The sequence below is a fragment of the Trichechus manatus genome, unplaced genomic scaffold (assembly GCF_000243295.1).
Source record: "Trichechus manatus latirostris isolate Lorelei unplaced genomic scaffold, TriManLat1.0 scaffold00166, whole genome shotgun sequence".
NCBI classification, from domain to species: domain Eukaryota; kingdom Metazoa; phylum Chordata; class Mammalia; order Sirenia; family Trichechidae; genus Trichechus; species Trichechus manatus.
Window position 1 is genome coordinate 5,072,471 of NW_004444102.1, and position 23,026 is coordinate 5,095,496.

A 23,026-nucleotide genomic window follows, 5' to 3' on the forward strand; every position below is an offset into this window, starting at 1 on the left:
CCCATAAAACAAAACAGGACTAACGAGGCACAGCAGTCCAGGGACAAGGACTAGAAGGCAGAAGGGGACAGGAAAGCTGGTGATAGGGAACTCAAGGTTGAGAAAGGACAATGTTGACATGTAGTGGGGTTCTTAACCATTGTCACAGGGCAATATGTGTACTAACTGTTTAATGAGAAACTATTTTGTTCTGTAAACCTTCATCTAATGTGAGAATAGTAGCACAACTAAAAGAATGTAATCGACGTAACTGAATTGTACATGTAGAAATTTTTGAAATAGTCTATCTTTGGCTATGTATATTTTCACCAAAAAAAAAAAGGTCCTCCAAGGCTGAGAAGGGAGCATGTTGACATGTCATGAGGTTGTTAACCAATGTCACAAAACAATGTGCACTGACTGTTTAATGAGAAAGTATTTGTTCTGTGAACTTTCACCTAAGGTACAATAAAAAAAAGTGATTTCCCAAAAGGTTTTTATAGTCACACTTACTATTCCCACCTTTGTATTAGAAACATAAATTGATGACATTGCTGGTTGAGGATGCTCTGAGGATGCCTGGCCCCTAGGGTGAGGAATCCCGCAGTCATCACAAATAAGACTCTTCCTCTACTTTGGGGCTGTATTAACCTATAAGACTTCTTTTTGCTTTAATTTTGTCAACTAAGAAATTAACACAAGTTCAATTTTAAAATACTTAGTTCAGAAGTGTAAAAAGTAACACAGCAATGAGAAATCAGTAAACAACAGCTCAAACTGTTCCACCGTGCATCCCTAGAGTATGGCCCCTAGACACCCTTTTAACTCAGTGCTGAAGTCACTCCTGGTTCAGCCAAAGATTAGACAGGTCTATAGGGCCAACAATAACACACGTGTCATGCTTCATAGCTGCATCACATATATATTTGAGACTAATGGGTACACCAGCCTAAAAGCAAAGAGAAGAAGGCAGGAAGAGACAGGAAAACTGAAAGAATGGAAATAAGGAACCCGGGGTGGAGAAGTGGAAGTGTTGACACATCACAGGGTTGGCAATCAATGTCACAAAACAATTTGTGTATTAACGGTTTAATGAGAAACTAATTTGCTCTGTAAACTTTCACCTAAATCACAATTTAAAAAAAAATTTGTTTGACCACGGCCTGCGATAAGAAATATATTTAACAAAATCAACCCAGTGTGCACACACTCACGTGTATAACTCAAACGGTTTTCATGAAACAATACTCCACCTTACGACATGCCATGCATGCTACTCTTGCTGTCTGAATTTCTACATCTGCACATAATCTAAGAATCAACTACTATAAAAGGTGTGTTGAGAAACAGTGCAACCCTAGCCAGGCCTTCCCCTCCTAGGGGCACTTTCAACTTCTAGCTGATGCTTTTGATGTTTGTACCTCAATTATCAATTAGAAATTACTCCATATAATATGCTTGTCTTACTAGTCCCTGGGTTTTCAGTTGTAGGCATTACTGCTCACTTTCCACCCTGGAAGACAAGGATTTAACTCTTTTTACCCTCCTTCAACCACCTCTCCTCCCGACCACCCAGGCACTTGTAGTTTGCCATGTCTCCACTGTGTAAGGGAATTAAAGAAAAACTTGAGGTACCTAATATGATCTGAGATGGCCAGTTTGAGGATTGGGTGCGATTTCCTGTTTGCAGTTCTGTTTTCACCCTGGAAGCGGCCATCTTCTGCACTGTTTCTAAGAAAGGAATGTCCAGTAATGGTAATATAACTACACTTCGACCCCTCCCTGTCACAGTTGCTTCACTGTAACCAATCTAAGAAAAAGACGTATATCCAGTTCAGCCAATCACCTTATGGAGCTAGGCACAGGAAGCCCTGCCTTAAAATGATCGACTACCAATCGAGTAATGCCTTTCGATGATCTAAGCCTGTGATTACCAATCAAGTAATGCTTTCGATAATCTAACTTTGTAAACACCAATCATCTAACGTGCTTCATATTCACTGTTCTCCTATAAAGCATCACTGCTGAGCGGTCATTTGGAATTTCTGGACTCTACCACGTGGAGTTGAGTTTATTCTCAGCTTGAGCTGTCTCTCTTCTTTCAATAAATCTCTCAATTTTACATTAATCAGAGTACGGACGTTTATGACATTTAATGGCATCATCGACAGGATTCTGAAGGGATATTCTGCATTCCCAAGAAATCACGGACTCATTTTGTAACTGGTACCTGGAAGCTTCCAAACGAAATCATAATGATAAATTTGCCTCCTTGAAGGAAACTGCTTCAAACAAGCTAAGAAAATTAAAGAATTACAGCATCAGAATTCTGTAACCTTGATGACTGAGTACCCGGCCGCAGCCCCTACACCCTCCCTTTCCCATGACGGCTCCCTTTCCCCGACGGCTCCCTTTCCCAAAAGGGCTCTCTTTCCCACAACTGCTCCCTTTTCCAAATTGGTTCCCTTTCCTGAAATGGTTTCCTTTTCAAATGGTGAAGTCCCCAGTGTCAGTAGTCTAACCACAGACTCTAACACCCTACTCCCTTCCTTTCCCTCTGCCCCTCTAGCAATTACTCCCCTGCACCCCTCTCTACCTACCTACTCCCCTGAAGCCCCCACTACTGAATCCCCATATTATCCCAAGGAACCTCTAGAAGTAAAACCTGTTTGTGAAATGCCTTTTAAAATTACGTATCCTGAAGAGGCTCAGAAGCCACCACAAGTTACTTTCGCCCCCTGTTCAAAAGCAGAATTTTGCGCTATTGTGAAGCAATTTCCTAACCTTCATGAAGATCCTAACCTTCAAGAAGATCCTCACAAATTCACTCAAGAAGTTAGAATCTTGGCTGATACTATGAACCTGGTCCAGCAGACTCATATAATTTAATAAATTCACTGACAGGGCCAGGTGATGCTCAAAGGTGGATGAAAAAAGGCCCGATGGAAAACTTCTATACAATCCCTAACCATCCGACCTAACATTCCTGGCACGGAATTAGTAGCACAGACTAGAGCTACTGTCACAAACCTTACTGAAGCTATCCCAAAGGTCTTCCCCCAAAAAAACAGATTGAGCCAAGGTTCAGGGTTGTAAACAACATGAAGATGAAAATGTTTATGATTATAGGGACTGTTTGACGAAACTTTTTCAAGAACACTCTGGTTTAAAGCTAGAAGAGTCTGGATCCCATATTGCTTTCAATTCCCTTTTTGTCAATGACTTCCATCTAGAGCTTGCTGAGTTAGTAAAATACCATAAACTAGATTGGGAAAATAAAAACACTGTGCAGTTAGCCACTCTAGCCTATAAGCTGTCTCAAAGTCTTAAACAGCAGGCTAGGGAAGCTGAACAGAGAGCTAAAGCTAACAAAATCAACTTATGGCCCTTCAATTATGGCAGTTGCAGACACAGCCTCAGAATAATTTCCACACACAGAACAGGTCTATCTGACATATGGCTAAGACAGGGCCCAGTAACTTGCTCCTTGTTTGTTATTACTGAAGAAACCTGGACATTTTAAAAGGGAATGTTTAAAACTAAAAAATAAACTGGGCAGCCTAACATTAGATGTAGTCCAAAAGTAGACAGAATTAAGGGGCTCCAGGGACAAATCCGGGGCTTTTCCAATGGTAGCACTGAACTCTCAGGGAGAGATTACTATTCAAATAAATGGAGAACCACGGAAATTTTTAATGGACACAGGTGCTACCTTATCGGCAATAAACCCCACAAACTTACAAAAGCCCTTGCTTCAGAGTAATAAAACATCAAGAGTCGTGGGAGTTACTAACCAAGAACAGATTTTAACCCATTCCCAGCCTGTTTCTTTCTCTCTAGGTCCTACAGAGGACATGCACCCATTTTTACTCAGCTTAGATACTCTAGTAAATTTATCAGGAAGAGATCTGTTATCCACATGGAATTGTCAAATAAAATTTTCAGAAACAGGAGAAAGGCTATTAGATTTGCCTGAAGCCAGTCAACAAACTCTATGATAGACAACACTTTAGGTAAAGAGGCCTATTGCTATTTACAAGAACTCAGCTTACCACTACAAGAAGGTCATTCTCCTACTGTATCCAAGTCTATGGAATGTCTTTCTTTTGTACCTGAAAATTTATGGATCACTAATTCTATCAACTAAACCAATCAGAATTCAAATAGATACCTCTAAACCCTTACCTAAAATTTCTCAATGTCTCTTAAAACAAGAAGCTAAAGAAGGACTTGTTCCCATAATTCAAGACTTTTGGGCTAAAGGCTTAATAATCGCTTGCACCAGTCCTTGCAACACTCCCGTTTTCCCTGTTAAGAAACCCAACAATCAGGGCTGGACCTTTGTACAAGACTTGCGTGCTATTAATTGTATAGTAATTCCAAGGTTTTCCACAGTTCCTAACCCTCACCTGCTCCTCTCTAATGTCCCCCCTGAAGCAACTTACTTTACAGTAGTCGATCTTTGCAGTGCTTTTTTTTAGCATTCCAGTTCATCAGGGAAGTCAATATTTCTTTGCCTTCACTTGGGGGAACCAACAATTTACCTGGACTGTCATGTCCCAAGATTTTACCAAGTCCTCCACCTGTTTTTCTCAGATTTTACATGCAGACTTACACACTTTACAGTTCACTTAGGGAGTCTACATTACTGCAATATGTGGATGATTTACTGGTCTGCTCTCTCAACAGGTATGTCATCTTACTGATAGTATCCTGTTGTTACAACATTTGGCTAGAAGAGGTCACAAAGCCTCCAGAAAAAAATTAGCTAGCCCAACCTTTTGTTAAGTACTTGAGACATATTATTTCAGCAAAAGGGATCACTACAGACCCCAAAAGAAAAGAGACCATCTTTGTTTATCCTGTCTCTACTACCAAGAAACAATTAAGAGGATTTCTAGGACTGTGCGCCTATTGCAGGACTTGGATATGTAATTTTTTTCTGGCTTAACCTCTTTACCATTATCAAAAGAGTTCAGAGCCTAACCCCTTCCAGCTATCTCAGAATGGCCAAAAAGCCATCACTGAATTAAAAGCAGCATTAATTAACACTCCTGCTCTAGGATTTCCTAATTATAATTTAGACTTTTCACTCTTTGTCCACGAGATTTATGGGAATGCTCTAGGACAACCGAAACCCATTGGTTATTATAGCATCCAGCTGGACCCTGTTGCAAGGGCTTACCCGCCTTGCCTTAGAGCAGTCACTGCAACTGCTAGACTAATCGAGACCAGATGTTGTTTTAGGAAATTGTCTTGATACTTATGTCCCTCATGCAGTGTCAGCCATTTTAAATTCAAGACTTACTCAACACCTGTCGGCCAGCAGGCTGACTTCTTATGAGGTTCTCCTTTTCACTACTTCTAACATTTGGTTACATACTATAACCTCTTTGAATTCAGCTACATTGTTACCTTTACCTAATAAGGATGACCATCTATTCTGTGATTGCTTAAATCTTACTGAAGAGCTTTCGTCTCCTAGACCAGATTTACAAGAAACCCGATTACTGAATCCTGATTTAGTTCTATTTGTTGATGGGTCATATTTAAAGCCCAAACCTACCAGCTCTCATTACCAGGGAGGATATGCTACAATTACTTCAACCGAGGTCCCTGAAAGTGGCACCATTCCTGAAGCCACAGCAATAAACAAGCCTTGGGCCCAAACCAGGACTTCAAACCTGGTTTGAAGACCTGGCCCAAACAGACCTTTAGAATGAGTGGTACCAAGTAAGGCAGGGCCTGGTCACCCACAGCTATACCTCCAACTTCTCAAAACATTGGGTAATTATGCAGAGACAGGCCAGACATAAAAGGACAAATACTGTATGATCCCACTTACAGAAAATATCTAGAATAGGCAAGGGCATAACCAAACCAATAAACCAAACCCGTTGCTATTGAGTCAACTGCGACTCAGAGCGACCCTAGAGGACAGAGTACAACTGCTCGATATGGTTTCCAAGAAGCGCCTGGTGAATTCAAACTGCTGACCTCTTGGTTAGCACCTGTAGCTCTTAACCACTATACCGTTAGGGTTTCCGGAAAAGGCACAGAGACAAGTTCACTAGTCTCCAGGGTGGTGAGTGGGAGAGGGAAATGGGGAGTCATTACTGAAGGGGTACTGAGTTTCTGTTTGGGGCGATGAAAAAGTTTTGTTTTTTTAAATAACTTTTTTTGTGTTTTCAGTGAAGGTTTACACAGCAGTTCAGGTTCCCATTCAACAATTTCTACACAAGCTGTTCAGTGGCACTGGTTACATTCTTCACATGTGTGAACATTCTCATTATTTCCACTCTGGTTGTTCCATTTCCATTACATAGTTTCCCTGCCCTCTTATAGTCTCATCTTTGTTTTGACATAATTGTTGATCATTTGGTCTCATATGAGTGATTTTTTAAAAGAGCACAATACTTAAATGTGACAGTCATTTTCGGAGTCAGTATGTTACTCAGCTACAAGCTGATCTCAGGGGTTAGTTTGGGTTCAAGGTTTGAAGAGTATCTCAGGGCAATAGTCTCGGAGAGTCCTCCAGTCTCAACCAGCCCAGTAAGTCTGGGTTTTCTTTCTTTCTTTTCTAGGAAATTTGTGGTTCTCTTCCACATTTTTCTCACATTCTGTCAGGAGTTGGAAACCCTGATGGCATAGTGGTTAAGACTTAAGGCTGCTAACCAAAAGGTCGGCAGTTCGAATCCACCAGCCGTTCCTTGGAAACCCGATGGAGGGGTTCTCCTCTGTCCTATAGGGTCGTTATGAGTCGGAATCGACTCAATGGCAACGGGTTTTTTGGTATCAGGAGCTGATAAAAAAAAAAAATTTGAAAGTAGACAGTGGTGATGTTCCTACGACGTAGTGAATGTAATGAACGTCACTGAACTGTACACTTAAGATTGTTAAAATGGCAAATTTTACACTATATACAATTTACCAGGTGCTGAGGGAAAAGCTGCCTTCTCACAAGAGGATGGGGCCAACGCGGCTGCAGGACACGACGCCCCACATCCTGGCCATCACACAGGCCTGTTTGTGAAAACCTAAGTCCACACGAGATGTCTACACATGGTACCTAGGTGAACAAACACACAGAAAAGCCTCATCCTCAGCCAGCAGCACACAGAAAATGAAGAAGCTTGGCCCAGTTTACAATGATACCTCAGAGGTGAAAAACACCCTAGAAGGCCAGACCCTGGGAGGACTGGGCTGGGCCCTCTGTGTACTCTTAAGGCTGAAGACGATGTGTGCACTCAGTTAGCAAGTCCCAGGGGAAAGGCTCTGCTGTGGGTGGCACACACCTCAGGACGTGTTTCTACACACTCAGGCACCTGCGGCATGCAGGGTGCTGCGTGGGTGTGGGGATGAGCGCTCGGTGAAGGCTGCGCCTGACATACGGAAGGGGGTTGTAGAAGGCTGGGATACATGTGTCTCTCCTAAGAGCAGAGCCAAGTGGGTGCCAGAGGACAGGAAAGGAGTGAGCTGGTCAGGAAATGCTCCACGAAGCAGCTGGCCTAAATTCTGGACGAGCTCAGCAGTCCACACTTGGACGCTGAAAGGTCCTGAGACGGGAACGTGCGGGTGGTGGGGGCAACAGCACCCCCCCACACACACACAACAGGCTCGGATGTGGATTATCAGCAGAGTCCCCCAGATGACCCCAGCTCAAGTGGCCCGAGGTGGTGTCAAGACAACCAGCACTGCCGTGTGCAGGGCTTACGCAGCGCAGTGAGGCCGCTTCTCAACACTCCAGATGCTCAGCAGTGAGTGGGCACAGGTTCTTAGGAATAAACAAACTGTGCTCCAATAACTGGGCCTTGGGAAGCCACAAAGGGAGCTGGCCCAGTATGCTGCGAGGGTCTGAACCAAATGCCTAATGCAGATCTGAAATGTTCTCTTTGCACAGGCTGTCCTACCCCAGCCTCCCTTCCCCGGCACAAAGAAAACGCATAGGACAATGTAGAATTATACACCTTGACTCCTTTTCTTCCATCCCTCCAGGCCTGAAAAGCATATCGATTGTGGCTCCAAGACTATCTTTGTCTGAAATGTACAGTCTGCTACCACATGCTGAGCTACAAGGCTAACACTTTACTCCTTAGAACAGTGTTCTCCAGTCCAGCGTGGGCTCCTCTCCAGCCATGGCAAAGCCTGGGGGAAAAGGTTCACAGAGAGAGCCAAAACCATAACAAAAACTTCCAAAAGCAGCTGTAAGAAGTGAAGGCCCCTGGGGGAAAAGAAATAAAAAGTGCACTGAGAATGTCAGAAGAGGAAGGGAATGGAGGGGGAGGGGCAGAGCTTTTTAAAATGCAAATCAACAGTGAGAAACTGCTGGAACCAGCTAGGCGGAGCCTGGGAGGAGAGCAGAGGTTTCCAGGGTCAGGTGGTTAGTGGCTCAGCCCCCAGAAGAAAGCCCAGCAGGACAGGCCCTGTAATCAGCTGGGGGTGGGGACAGTCTCCACTAGCCACCCCAGCCCTGCCAGATCGCGGGAGACGGCAGGCAATCCAAGCGAAACCAGGAACACCAGCTCAGTCATGGCTGACAAAGCGAAAAACAGGAAAAATTACTGGAATGGAAGACTCGAAAGAGGTGTAGTAAGCCCCTTCAGGAGCCTACTGCATGAGACTGGATTACTGTCAGGACTAAGAAGAGAGACACATACTCAAAGCGGTATGGTCGGCCACCATCTTTGAGAGCGGAGCACCGCTGTTTCCGACTCTGTGCAAAATCCGATGGGCAAGAGATTTCGTTGCTATGCAACACACATGCTGCACTTGTTTTCTAAGAGACAGATGAAGTTTCTAGCAGGGCTTCGACCTGTAATTTTTCCCATTCTGGTTATGGTTTTGGTTCATGCAAATTTTAAAAATTCGGGTCTGTTCCAGTGTCACTTCCTCGGCCATGACTGAACCGGGAAGAACCAGTTTGAAGCCCTGACCATGACTGACCGCCAACTTTTTCCACTCCAAAACCACTACAAAATGTAAATTTATAGTACCCTTTCTGGACTACTTATTTGAACTTTCACACACGTTAAAATATCTCTGCATTTCTACAAAAAGCAAACAACTTTTCCAGACTGATTCAGATCCTGTTGTCCAGCTGGGAGAGGCAGGCGAGCAGCGGCCCCAGATGGTGGAGTACCACCCTTTCTCACAGGGGGCTCCAATTACCTCCCTGTGTCTGTACCCTAAAGACGCCCTCACCAGCTGGGGCCTTCCTGGGCCCCAGCTCCACCCACCCGCCTGCCCACCAGGGGTATCTGCTGTACACAGCAGGCCCAAGAGGCAGGAGTCATGGAGCCCAGGATGCTGGGCATGTCTAATATCCACAACTCTAAGGAGGGCAAGAGGGTGATGAGGAAGCAAGAGCAACAGGGAAGGCAAAAAAGTCTGAGCCAAAGCTTCTCAAACTTGCAGGTGCAGTGGAATCACCTGGGAATCATGTTAAAATGCAGATTCCAATTCTGCAGGTCTAGGTGGGGCCCTCCAAGATTCTGCATTTCCACAAGCTCCAGGTGACGGCCATGCTGCCCATACATGGGCCTATGGACAGCTCTGGATAGTGAGAACCAGGAAGTAAGGCTTGGCGATCTACTTCTGAAAATTTGCTAATGAAAACCCTACAAATCACAGAATATTGTCCAAGACTTTGGCTCACTTACTTGGGGTGTGTCATCAGGGGGTACCAACTGCTGGAGAAGGACATCATGGATACCAGTAAAAATGAAGGAAACCCTGCATGAGACAGACTGACACAATGCCCACAATAATGGACTCAGACATACCAATGATCACAAAGATGGCGCAGGACTGGACAATGTTCCATTCATACATAAGGCCACCAGGAGTCGGAGTCTACTCTACGGCACCTGATAGTTTTAATTCTCCTGGAATCCAGATTTCTGGGGTCCACGGAGTTGGGGTGCCTGGAATCCAGATATCTGGGGTCCATGGAGTTGGGGTGAACCACCCAGGCCACTGCTCTGAGATCTTCTTTTGAACCTTGAGACTTGAAGAAACTGGCCTGCCTTAAGTCACCTTTAGATTAAACAATAAACCCCCCAAAAACAAAGCCAATGCCATCAAGTTGATTCCAACTCACAGAGACCCTGTAGGACAGAGCAGAACTGTCCCACAGGGTTTACAGAAACAGATTGCCACACTTTTCTCTCAGGGAGCAGTTGATGGGTTCAAACCATCGACCTTTCAGTTTGCAGCCAAGCGCTTAACCACTGCACCACCAGGTCAAACAATAGCCTAATTTATTATTTAAAAAAAAAAAAAAGTTCCTTTTGGGCCTTGTGAAGAATTATCTATATGCAGTCAGTTTCAAGGAACAGAAACATCAAGGTCAGACTAGAAGCTGTGTTTTAGGATAAACTGTTATTATATAAACACTGTTCTGCCCTTGTTTCCATGTGTAATGCCAGTAAGATGTAGTATAAGAATTTCATAAATTCTTTTCATCTTTGGTACATTTCACTCCCCAGTCAAAACGTCACCTCAATTTGCAAATTGTATATTAGATAAACATCAGTTTCTATTACTGGTTTATGATTTTTGTTTTAACACACCTAACAACAGATACTTAAGAGAAAAAGAACAGCTGATGCACAAACAGAAAACACTCATTCAGGCGAGTTGCTGGATAAAGGTCCGCCCATCTTTACTCCATTGTCCATTTCCAGGCTGTGATCAAGTTAGAAATCAGCTCTCCTGTAGAATGCTCTCATTGGGAGGATTTCAGTGCATCCCACCGGATCCTCAGAGGTTATTTTTATTCCCACTTCAGAGCTGTGGAAGCTCTCTAGGCCTGCACTGTGAGTTCCCTCTTATCTCTCATGCGCACACTCTCACACCTTGCTGACACTGCTGATCCCGGCCCTGCACAGACAATGGGAGGAAAGCCACCTGCGATGCAGGGGTGGGGGGACACTAGAGGCTGGCCAGGAAAAGGCAGATACAGGGCCAGAAACCAGGACTCACCCTCCAGGAGCAGCGCCAGGAAAAGGAAAAGGACGGCTCAAGATTTCATCCCAGGCCCCTCCCCCAGGGAGGAGGAGGGGGAATTTAGTACTGAGGGGGTCTCTACCTTACTGTTTGGGGCCTGGAGGTAAACTAAAGAGCTTTACTTCCCTCCCCCCAGGTTCAACTTCACAGAGAGGGGCCACACTAAGACACAAAAGTAATATGGCATTTCCAAGAAAAGCATGGGGTCAAGGTGGAGGTGACCTGTTCATGGTGGGGGGGGACTATGCCACACTGAGCCCGGGGTGGGCTGGGGCTCAGGTCTGTGGGCTTCCAGGGAGGACTGTGGAGATGATCACCACCACCCCTCCCCCAAGAACCTGAGAAGAAATGCTTCAGGAGAGAGACCCTTTGTGAATTCCATCTGATGATCTTTTCTTCCCGTGAATCCTGAGCTGGCAAGAAAGACTCAAGGTAGTGACCAGCCATTCTGGCGTCAGAATTATAGAATCAAGGTTACAGCTAAAAAGCTTCTGAAGTTCATCCGGACAACTTTCCGTTTCCCAGTCAGAGACCTACGCTGGTGGAAATGAATGGCCTAGGTCACCCAGCAACAGTGGCAAAGCCAGGACTCCCTGTGCTTTCTCCAGAGCACATGCCCCTCAATCACCACCACTCCCAACCTTGCCTGGGTCACCTACCCGAAAAGTGGCACCTGGGTTTCTGTGCACTTGAGTTCTTGCTTTGAGTCTTCAGGATGTTACATCATTTGCTAAAATAAATGAGAGCACCCCAAGTTGCAAGCCTGGCTGGGGGTGGGGGAATGCTTCCTAATTTGTAGGCTGTGGCTGATGGTAAGCGGTTCACATAAAGCGGGGGGGGGGAGTGACTGACGGGAAAGTAAAATGCTAAACGTGTGGAAAGGTGGGAGCAAAGTTCCTCCACAAACAGCTCTGCATGTCAGAGGCGGGTGACCTCAGATTCTGGCTGTGGTTTGGAAAGCAGGGCAGTGTGGGTTGGGGGGAAACACCTCCACAAAGATATGAAGAGGATGGGCTGAAACCAGCCCCCAGGGAACGCTCATCTTACCCACCAAAAACTGAGGGCGGGGGACATTCGGACCATCCAGGTGTGAAGGGGTAGAGGATGGCTCCCCTTAGCTACAGAATAATTCCCACAACACTCCCCAGACCAAAATAAAAAGAAACTGTTTCCTCAACCACCTGTGGCACCCACTTCTAAGAGCTCTTCCTACACGCATTTCAGGAAGGACCCAGACATAAAGGAAGATCACACATGGTGCCTGGGAGCAGCCTCTTCTGCCAAGTGAGGGCTCTGGCAGGCACGTGTGCTGGCTCTCTATCTCTCTCACACACACACACCACATGCTCAGAGGCCACAAACCGTCAGGTCACCTCTCTCTCTGGCCCCCTGCAGAGTCACCACTACCCTGATGGAGTGAGAAAGGAGAGACCCCATCAAAGCTAAGGGAAGCTCTGTCCCACTGGGGAGCTGGGGTATTCGGGGGCTCCCAGGCCTTTTCTGGGTGGGAAGACTCGTGCCTCAGGGCTTCCATCAGTGCTGAGCCTCCAGCTATCTGCTGCCACCTGAGACTGAATAGCCCAGAAGTGGCAGAATAAAGGAAAGTGGTTGTGGGGGATGGGGACTGGGCTGAGCTCTGAGGCACAAAGACAGGGCTTGAGAGACTGACAGCAACCCAGCCACATGTCTGGCCCCCACCCAAGGGTACTGCTGGGCCAGGAGAGCCCTGGCAGAGCCCGCTCCACGGATGGCAGGCAGGTGGCCTACAAGCCGGGCGCTGGCCACTGTACTCACTGCACAGCTGCTCAGAGCTTTCCCCAGGGGTGATGGGCACAGCACAGGGGCTGAGGGGGAGGGGCAGAGCTGGAGATGGGGGATGGATCCAATGGAGACACCCACAAGGGCCAGTGGCAAGGGAGAAAGCAGGCCCAAGCTGGACCAGAGGTGGGCAGCTCACTGAGCACCAAGGAACACAGGAGGGGCCAGAGTGGACTGCTATTAAGCATAACAGGCTCCTGCTTCAGCAACAATAGCATTGCCGGTTACCCTCCCCCCAAAAACCCACAACGGGAGGCAGCAGGAAAGCAGGGCAGAGCCCATGAATAGCTCCACTATCCATCCCCAGGCCCCACCCGCCAGCCCACAGGTCAGCCCTAGCGGCCACTGCCACAATACAACACTGTGTGGCAGAGGCCGGAGCCTGCACAACAAAGCTGTGGGCATGGGAAGCTCTGGACTTCTTGGGGGCTGCATGCAATGGCGGTGGCTAGAGTTTCTCTGCATACGGGGTAGGTGGGGGGACAGGGCAGGGAAGCACGTCTCAATACCACCAGGCCAGGGGCATGAAGACCACCCTTCCATTTAGGGGCTATCTGCCGGCCAGAGCCACGCATCTGAGCAGGCGGCAGCTACAGGGGTGGGGCGCCTCTAGAGAGCTCCCAGGAGGGTGCAGATGGTGCCAACCAAGATGCGCCCTTCCTCACAGCCCAGGAACCCCCCCTCCCTCCTGACCTGTCCCAGGAGAAAACTCATCTGGCTTGAGCCCTGGTGGTGCACTGGTTAAGTGTCTGGCTGCTAACCAAGAGGTCGGCAGTTTGAACCCACCAGCCACTCTGTGGAAACCCTATGGGGCAGTTCCACTCTGTCCTACAGGGTCACTATGAGTCGGAACCAACTCGATGGCAACAAGCTTGTTTTTCTGGTCTTACTCTGCTTCTGTACTGAAAGGAAGCTGCCTGCTTCAAACAGAAAACCCATCTGTTATTGACACCAGGCGCCTTCTACAAGGGCTTTTAAAGTCACAGGGTGGCAGCCAGGCCCAATGCGGCCAGAAGTCGGGCAGGGGATGGGCAACCCCAGAGCAGTGAGGGCCAGACCCTCATGCCTGTCCCTGAAACAGGGGAAAATCTGTCTTCTGAAAGCCCATGTCCAGCCCCAGCCTGCTGTTTCGCCAAGGGCCTCTCCTGAGGCCGCTCACTGCTGACTCAGGGAAGCCTGCCTCCACAGACCTGGCTGGCTTCACTGCCTCCTCAACACTCACATCCACCGGGCACAGCCTCACGGCCCGCAGGGCACAGCCAGGGCTGCAAACAACAGGTGGACCCAGTGGACCAGCACACCAGCCCCACCCCACCCCACCGTGCTCCCTCCAGCCCTAGTTGCCTCCATTGTAGAAACACAAGATCCCTCCAACAGAAAACCTCAGACAATTTTGTTCTCCCTCTCTGAACCAAACAGTGTGTTCTTTTCCTGCCAGGCCCCTGATGCCCTGATCCAGGTCTGGCGTCTCCACTGAGGACTCAGGAGCAACACGTACAGGGCACTCACCCCACAGCATGCCTTACAGAAACATGCTGGACGTACCCTCCGTGCCACAGCCGGGGGCTGAGAGACCAAACCACGGCACATGCATGCAGAGGACAGCACGCCACCACTAGAGACTAGACTGTGTGTGCGGAAAGAGAACGAGCCCGAGATGAGCCTCAGGGTGGAGAGGAGCAAGGGCAGAGCAGTGTGCTCAGTGCGCCGGCCCGGGAAGACACGTAGGTGACACCTGACTAGGCACTGAACATCTGCTGACTGGCCTTGGGGGAGCAGAGCTGAAGGGACCAGGGATGGAAATACTCATTTTTACTGTACAACCTTTGGTGACTTTTTTTAAATCATGTACATACTTTTCAAAATAAAAGAGTTAAACCTAAATTAATATTTAAAATGCCTAATGCCTGTGGCTGGAGGCACAAGAGATTCTACAAGCAGCTTCTGATAGCTCCCCAAAACAAGGAGTGGGGGGAGGGGAGAAGAGGGGGCCGGGAGGAAACGAGAAAGGAAGGCAGAGGGGGAGGGGTTTGCCAGCCTCAGGGATAAAGAAAGATTTAGCAACTCAGAGAGCTCCTGCTTAAAACTCCACCCCAAATCCCACAACAGAAAGATGCTTCCCTAGGAAGCGCAGTTGTGACAAAGGCAGAAGGCCCGTTCCATGTAAGACTCTAGGACCCTGTTATGGATTGAATTGTGTCCCCCAAAATGTGTGTCAACTTGGCTAGGCCATGGTTCCCAGTATTGTGTGGTTGTCCTCCACTTTGTGATCTGATGTAATTACCTATGTGCTGTAAATCCTAACCTCGATGACGTTAATGAGACAGGATTAAAGGCAGTTAGTTAATGAGGCAGGATTCAATCCACAGGATTAGGTTGTATCTTGGGTCAATCCCGTTTGAAATATAAAACAGAGAAGTGAGCAGAGACAGGGGGACCTCCTACCACCAAGAATGAACAGCTGGGAATAGAGTGCATTCTTTGGACCTGGGGTCTCTGCTCTGAGAAGCTCCTAGACCAGGGGAAGATCCATGACAAGGACCTCTCTCCAGAACGGAAAGGGAGAGAAAACCTTCCCCTGGAGGTGGCACCCTGAATTCGGACTTTGAACCTCCTAGACTATGAGAGAATAAATTCCTGCTATCTGTTATAACAGCACTAGCTGAGACAGACCCCAATTTGGTGGGGGCGAGGGGGGGGGCTGCAGCCCACGTGTCCTGGGCCTCCAGGAGGTACCCTTCTCAGAGCCCTCCCCAGTCATCAGCAAGGCTCAAGGTCCCAGCGTTCTGAGCGCATCCCAATTTTAGCTACTAAGGAAAGATATTCCAACAGATTTCTAGGCCTGGCTCAACTCCAAGGACATGCTAAAAACAGTTTCTCCAAAATCCTAGCTCAAAACTCCAATCCCTTAACCACTAAACTCTACGTACCTTTCAGGAAATGGAAGCAGCAAGACTGAGTTGTGAGATGCGTTTGTTATTTATCCCTCGCTAAAGGGATACACAGATGATGTTTAAAAGCCTCCTCTGTCTGGCACATCAATAAATACCCCACACTAAGAAGCACTGATGCAGCTCCTCCAAATGATGTTCCCCCTAAGGAATAATAAAAACCATCCCAGGCTCCCCTGCTTCTGAGGGGACGACACTCTGCCCATTAGAACCAGGCCTGGCCAGACCATCTGGGCGAAGGCATGCGGGGTGGGGTGGGGGGAGAGCATCCATGAACCACGCTCATCCTGGACAGAACTCCTCCCCCAAGGTCACCAAAGCAGACACACCCAGGCCACAAAGAAGGGAGACCGGCCTGAGGAAGACACATGTCTGGCTCTCCCTCTTGGAGGAGATGCCTTCTGAGGGCTGGCGAAATGTTCAACAAGGAGCCTCAAAATTAAGGAGCACAAACGGACTTCCCACCTAATCACTCAGACCTCAGCCACTGGAAGCAAGGTCCTGCCCCCTCCATGAGCCCAGCACAGTCCCTCAGCAGCTCTGCCCGGAGCCCCACAATCTCATCAGACCTAGGCCAGGCCTCCCCAAACCCCAGCAGTCACCTCCGCTGACGACTGCCCCACCACCTCATCTGTCTTCCGCAGAAAGCAGCTTCAGGGCTACCCTAATCCCAAGAGCCCCTGGCAGAATGTGCACACCCCACCCCATGACCGGGCACATGCCGTTCCCCCCGACTCCCACGCTGCATTTCCCTCAGTGCCCCAGAGGCCTCGGCAACAACCCACACCACCTCCACACCACCTCCGACTCGGCTCTTGGCAAGCCACCTCAGAAGCATGTGTTTACAACGTTACCTGTTTCACAGGAATCAGCTAAGACAGGAGACGTTACTGAGGCAGGCAGGTGGCTGCACAGAGCACTCCTCTTTTCTGGCAGAGGTGGGGCCGGCCAGGGGCCACTGTGGGTGGGGAAGGCCTCCACTGTGGCCAACAGGTTCTCTTCCCACACCCTTTTTGCTCACAACAGTGGGTGGCCTGGTTCCTGAAAAGCCAGCTGTTGAGAGGGAAGGGGCCCCAGGAGTGGCCCTGGAGGTAGGAGGGACACCAAACAGGGCCCTTCGTGCAGAGGGCCTAGGGCAGGCTGGCGCGACTGAGCAAGCAGAGAGGAGGGGCAGAGGGACAAGGGGAGCAAGCTGACTGCACACAGCCATCCCAAGGGCTCGCCCAGCAGCTTCAGCCCAGGGGCACTTGCAGTGCTCCTGCTAGGCAGGGGGAGGAGAGCAGGCACAGCACCTCCCCAGCCTAGCCAGACAATGAGACAGCTGTCCCTGGACAGGTGGGTGAGGGAGAGGCACCCATAAAGTCGACAGACTGGTTCACCAGGATGCCCAGGAGAGCAGGGAACAAGCTCAGAGGGGAGAGGGGTATCAGGGGCCAAGGAAGAGGGCAAAGCAGGAAGGTGCACTCCCTGGGTGCGGTGAGCTTCCCACAGGCTGGGGACAGGGAACCCAGGGACTAGGAGCCAAGAGATGCTGCAGAGGAGAAAGTGAGGCCCTGGGGGCAGACACTGCTCCTGAGGGACAGGTGTGAGTGGGGATGAGCTGAGGCCAGTGCAAGGACCGTGGGCACTGTCCAGCGTGACGTGGAGCTCCCCAAGTCTTCCTGGCTTGGGGCTGGGACTGGGCTCCCCCACCACAAACCAAGGAACAGAGCCTGTCTCCCTCGCCCAGGGACAAGACGGTCAATCACCAGCCAGCAGACATCAGGGAGGTCACCAGAGAAGAGCAGGGGTTCTTGGTAGCAGTGGTCAAGCAGACAACCAGAGCCACCCTTGGAGCAGCTCAGGAGCAGAGCCATGGCACAGCTGATGGGGTGCCCCAAGACTGGGGATCAACACCCCCTTGCTGCTGAGAGTCCCACCACGGCCTGAACTGCTGCTGTGCGTGGGAACCTGGTTGCCCCTCCCTGGGAGGCCCAAATCTGAAGCTGAGGGCCCATTTTCCTTATTTCTACTTGCCACTTTCCAATAAGCCCGGGTTTCCTGAGCCCATTGTGGGCTTCTGATGCTGAAAACACAAGGCCTCATCTTGGGATGGTGCCCTGGGGTATGCTGCTGCCCTGGGCCTCCCAGGTTCACAGCTCAGACTCTGGATACAGAGGAAGGATTCAGGGGGCACTCATTTCCTCAGGACAACCCATTCCTCAAAGCCTCTTTTTTTTTTTTTTTTTTTGCTTTCTCTGGTTCCTGCAGAATAGATGAGCACAGGCCCCATAGCCGGCGGACACACTGGGGAAGACCCAGAGAAAGTCCACAGGCATCCCTCGACTCCTGCCCTGTCCTCTTCCCAAACCTTACCATCCAGGAGAGCCAGGGCTCTGCCAGGCCCTGCCAGAGGCCTCCCGCTCCGGCAGCTCATGCTGACCTCATCCTTCCGCTTCCCACTGACCACAGCTGTGGCCTGGTCGCTAGCCTCCCTCACGGGCACTGTGGTTCCACACAGGGCCATCAGACTGCAAAGGGAAGATCCAGTGTCCCGGGTTCCTCTCCTCTCCTGCTGTACCAGGGCCTGGGGCAGGACACTCACGACAACCAAATAACTCTCATGACTGAGGACTTGGAAGTGTGACCCTAAATTCCAGGGGACACAGAGTCTGAGGAAGTCCCAGGAGCACACCTGAGACCACTTTAGAGCCAATCACCCCGAGAACCACGCAGCAGAGGTTCCAGCTGATAAGACACCAGGCCCAAGACCCCTCTCCCTGGCTGCTCAGCTGGGGAGGCAGAGCGAGCCCTGGTGGCACAGTGGTTAAAGCACTTGGCTGCTAACCACAAGGTCAGCAGTTCGAACCCACCAGCCACTCCACTGGAGAAAGATGGGACAGTCTGCTTCCGTCAAGATTCACAGCCTTGGAGACCCTATGGGGCAGTTCTACTCTGTCCCACAGGGTCGCTACGAGTCGGAATCGACTCGATGACAGTAGGTTTTTCTACCTTCAGCCTGCCCAGCCCCACTTAGATTACCAGGCCTGCCAGCCTGCTTGGCTGCCTCTGAAGAGAAAATCGCAGCTGGCTCCATCCAGCTCTGTCCCACCCAACTCCACCAGGCCCACAGAGGGCAGGAACTGGGGATTGGCTCCTGGCAAGCACTTTGCTGAGAGCTGTCAGCCCCAATCCAGACTGTCAGGCCCAAACTTGGGGGCTTTCAGATCTACTTCTCAAACTTGGAGTCACATGTAAGCTCACAGCAACCCCATGAGACAGGAAGGACAACCTGGATTCTCCCTACTTTACAGATGAGAAAACCGAGTCCAGAAGAAAAAAAAACTGCAGATTTGTCTAGGTCACTGGGCTAGAAGGTAGTCACAACCCAAAAGCTGGCCTCCCCACTGCTGGGTGTACGAGCAGGGCAGTGTTACTCACCCTTGCGGTGTAGGGCAGATACATACTTCCACCATCCAGGCCCTGTGCTGTCTGAACCCAAGACACACAAAGGCAAAAACGTGTGCATTCCGCACACCGCAGACCGACTCAGTCCCAAAAGACACTGCTCCAATGGAGGCAAACTGGAAACACAGGCATTCCCCCAGCCCAAAGGTTCGCACCTCCCTGAGGACCCCTCCTCCTCACAGGTGGCAGAGCAGCAGCTCTGAAAAGAGGAGGAAATAACTCCTAAGGATGGCGAGCTGACGCCATGCAGAGGAACACGGTCTCACCCCTCCACCAGTGTCTCCTGGCCCTGCTGGAAGTCATCAGAAGCCAAGCCAGTGAAAAGCACAGATGTGCAAGGTCCAGAACATGCCCAGCTCTTTAACGCCCTGCCAACGCAGCTGGGGGGGAGAAACCCAATTAACAAAGGGGGCGATTCCACCTTCAGTACCCTCACCACCTCTTTCTTCCACACCCCAGGCCCGCAAGCTCAGCCCCAGATCCCAGAGAGGGCAGGGGGAGGGCAGGGCCTGCCAGGGTGCCTCCACAGCCTTCCAGCAAGGTGGTGGCCATGTTCGGGTGGGGACTGAAGAGCATGCACTCAAGGGCTGAGACCCCAGGGTAGTGAAAGGGCGCAGGAGCCCCCTTCCCTCCCTAGGCACTGACACCCGTCTTTAAAGGTCACTGGCCCCCAGCAGCAGGGAACAGGGGCCACCACCCGAGGTCACAGCCTGTAGCGCAAGGCCTGGGGGTGCACACATGCCCCGTGAGAGTGCTTAGTCTGAGATTCATAGAGACGGAAAGCAGACGGGAGGTTACCAGGGGCCGGGGGAGGGGGAGGGAAGCATTACTGCTTAATGGGTATAGCGTTTCTATTTGGGGTGATGAAAATGTTTTGGAAATAATAATGGCTGCACAATATTCTGAAAGTAATCAATGCCATAGAAACGTACACTTGAAAAGGGTTAAAATGCCAAATTTTATGTTATGTATACTTTACCACAGTAAAATCAAAAAAAAAAAAAAAAAAAAGTTCTTAGCCAGGAATTCACCACTAGACCTGGGTCCAAGAATGAACAAATGAATGAGGAGACCCAAGGAACTCAAATAATTGGCCGAGGACCAGGGGAGCAGGCTGCCTCTGCAGATCTGACTGCCCTAATGCGCACTCTTGTCCACTGTACTGTCGTCTGCAAATGTGGCAGCTCAGCTCTTCTTTAACCTGAACACTGCTTCTCTGACTAAATCACACCACCACACGGGACCCCAGACCTGGGCAGAGGTCAGGAGGAAGGCAGTGTGGGAGGAACCAGCACTGCTGACCAGTGCTTCCAGTCCTCTTTCCCGCCCCCTGGAGGTGTGACCATGTGACCGGCTTTGGCCAACGAAGTGCCACTTCTCGGCAGACGCTTTAAGAGCCAGGTCCAGACCGACCCTGCTCTGTCTCTCTGCCTAAGCGACCAGCAAGGTTCCAATTAATCAGCATGGGTCCCACAGTGAGAACAACAGAAAGACAAGTAGCAATGGATGTGTGGTGTGGGCAAGACATAATTCTTTGCTGCTTTAAGCCTCGAAGATTTGGGATTGTTACCACCAAAAACCAAACCAAACCCGCTGCCGTCGAGTCGATCCCGACTACAGGACAGAACAGAACTGCTCCGTAGGATTTCCAGGTTGGATTCCAACTGCCGACCTGGTTAGCAGCCGTAGCTTTTAACCACTGCACCACAGCAAACTTTAGTCTATCCAGTCGAATACCAGCAGTGACTCTCCAATCTTGTATGCAAGACAATTTAGGGAGATACCAGGCAATCAGCAGGGGTTCCAGGGCACCGGTTACATGCCCAGGCTGTGCTAGAGATGAGCACGCTTTCAGGAGCAGGTGTACGTTACCTGCACTGAGCGGGTCTTAGTTCCGCCTGGGCCAGACACGTTCATGTGGGTTAACTGACTTTAACCATCTCTGGGGCGAAGGCATTGTGTGTTTTAAAAATGAGGAAACCCAGCTCATCCTGAAACGTCTGGGCCACAGTTTCGTCATGTGTAAAATGGGGCCATCAGCCATTCAGGGTTGTTGCAACAGATTAAGTTTCCAGGACAGCGCTCGGTTTCTCTGCCACCAAACTTCCACGTTATTAAGCCTACAGTATTATTTCTGTAACCTTGTCCATAGCCTTCACTTGACTGTAAACCCAGCTAAGGTTGCCCAGGACTAACACAATGGCACACTGTCGGCCCTGCCAAACTGAATTCTACCCCTGGTGAAGTCAAACAAGCAATAAGCCAAATTCTGAGCATGTGGTGGCCTAGAGTGAGGCCTCAGGAAATGTTTCCAAAACCCAGGGCTGCCCTGGCCTCTGAGGGAACTTCACTACCACCAAGTGCCCCCCAAACCAGGTAGCCTCACCCTCCTAATCCCAAACGTTGGAAGACACACTCACTTGTAGAGACTAACAGCCACTCATTTCATAAAAGGGGTAATGTCCCTAGATAGCCTACCCTTCCAGAGCCCCCTCCTCTCAATATCCTTGCTTCCTGGAGACAGCCACAAGCCTCCAGAAGCACCAGTGGGCTCAGACTCCTGTCGGCCTGAACAACGCTAAGCCAAGCTCAGATCAGTAAACACTAGAGAAGGCACTCCTGGGCTCTATGACCCCTGGGGGCTCATGGCCAGTCAGGGAGCTGTGAGCCCTGCGTGGCGCCTGGCACCGACCCCATGGATCTCCATTATGGTGTGTGAAATGAGTTAACGATCTCATTAGGCAGTCCAGCAATGCAGTTCAGAGATGTCAGGTGGAAAATCAATAAAGTCCCCACATGAAGAAGGGGTGCAACAAAGTGAGACACAATGAGAGCGAGAGGGGATAACCCCCTGGTGGCCTGGGCTTCCAGGACCCTGAAACCTAGACATTTGGGATCCTCAGGATGGACAAAGCGTGGGGACAGCCTGGGAGGGACTGGAAGGGCATATGGAGTCATGGCTGGAGAGTGTGGGATTCATTCTAAAGGTGCCAGGACAGAGGGTCCTGGAAAGACAGTTGCCTGGACCATCCACTGAGCCGGCTGGATGTAGAGGGGACACAAAGTTGTGGGGTGCTCCGACAGCCTGGGCCCCAGGTTTCCCTTCACAAAAAGGGAAGGCTGGCATTCAGCAGGTGCTAACGCGTCCCCTGCAAGTCATAGGTCAAGCGGCAGGGGAGGGCTGCTTTTGAGGATTTGGCAGACAGCTGGACCCACTCCCATCCGCAAGACCCTCCAGTGAGCAGGCCACTGCAGAGAACGCACCTGAAGAGGCTCCAATGCAAGCTCTGCACTCACTGCCTGACGACCCGAGGTCCCCAGACTCCAGCGCCGGGGAGAGGAAAGGGGCACACACACCACCGCTCACGGATCTCGCCAGCCACCAGGCCAGTACCCGGGAGGACGACTTCCTCTGACTCCCACGGAATGGACTGCTTCTAGCCAACTTCACGTCCCTGAGACAAGTGTCCCCGAAGTCCCTCAACACACACCCACTCCTCTTGGGGTGGAGCAGTGCCCGGAACGAGACAACTCTATAGTCAAAGACCCAGCTCGGCCGAAGCTCCGGCTGGGTCACTTCCTACTCAAACTCGGGCCGCCCCAAACTCACGCGGGACAGAGTGGGACGCACCGCCAGTGTAGGGGATTTGGAGAACGCCCACGGTGAGGCGAGGGGAGAGGGCGTTGTCCCAGTACCCCACTCCGGGGCGGCCTAGCGCTCAGGAAGAGGCGGCGAGCACCGCGCCAGCGCCCCGCACGGCCTGCGACCCAGCCGGAAGGCGTGCCCACCCCGGGGCTCGCGGCTGGGGGCAGGGGCAGAGTCC

General features: G+C 50.3%; 1 protein-coding gene across 1 annotated transcript in view; it reads right to left on the reverse strand.

Annotated features, from left to right (window-relative positions):
* The window catches only part of TSPAN14 (tetraspanin 14), a 78,255-nt gene extending 55,386 nt beyond the window's left edge, over positions 1–22,869 (reverse strand). The window contains exon 1 of the mRNA XM_004386527.2: positions 22,467–22,869. The gene's annotated coding sequence lies outside the window, so the exon portion shown is untranslated. The remainder of the gene's footprint in view (positions 1–22,466) is intronic.
* Positions 22,870–23,026: the final 157 nt, after the last annotated feature.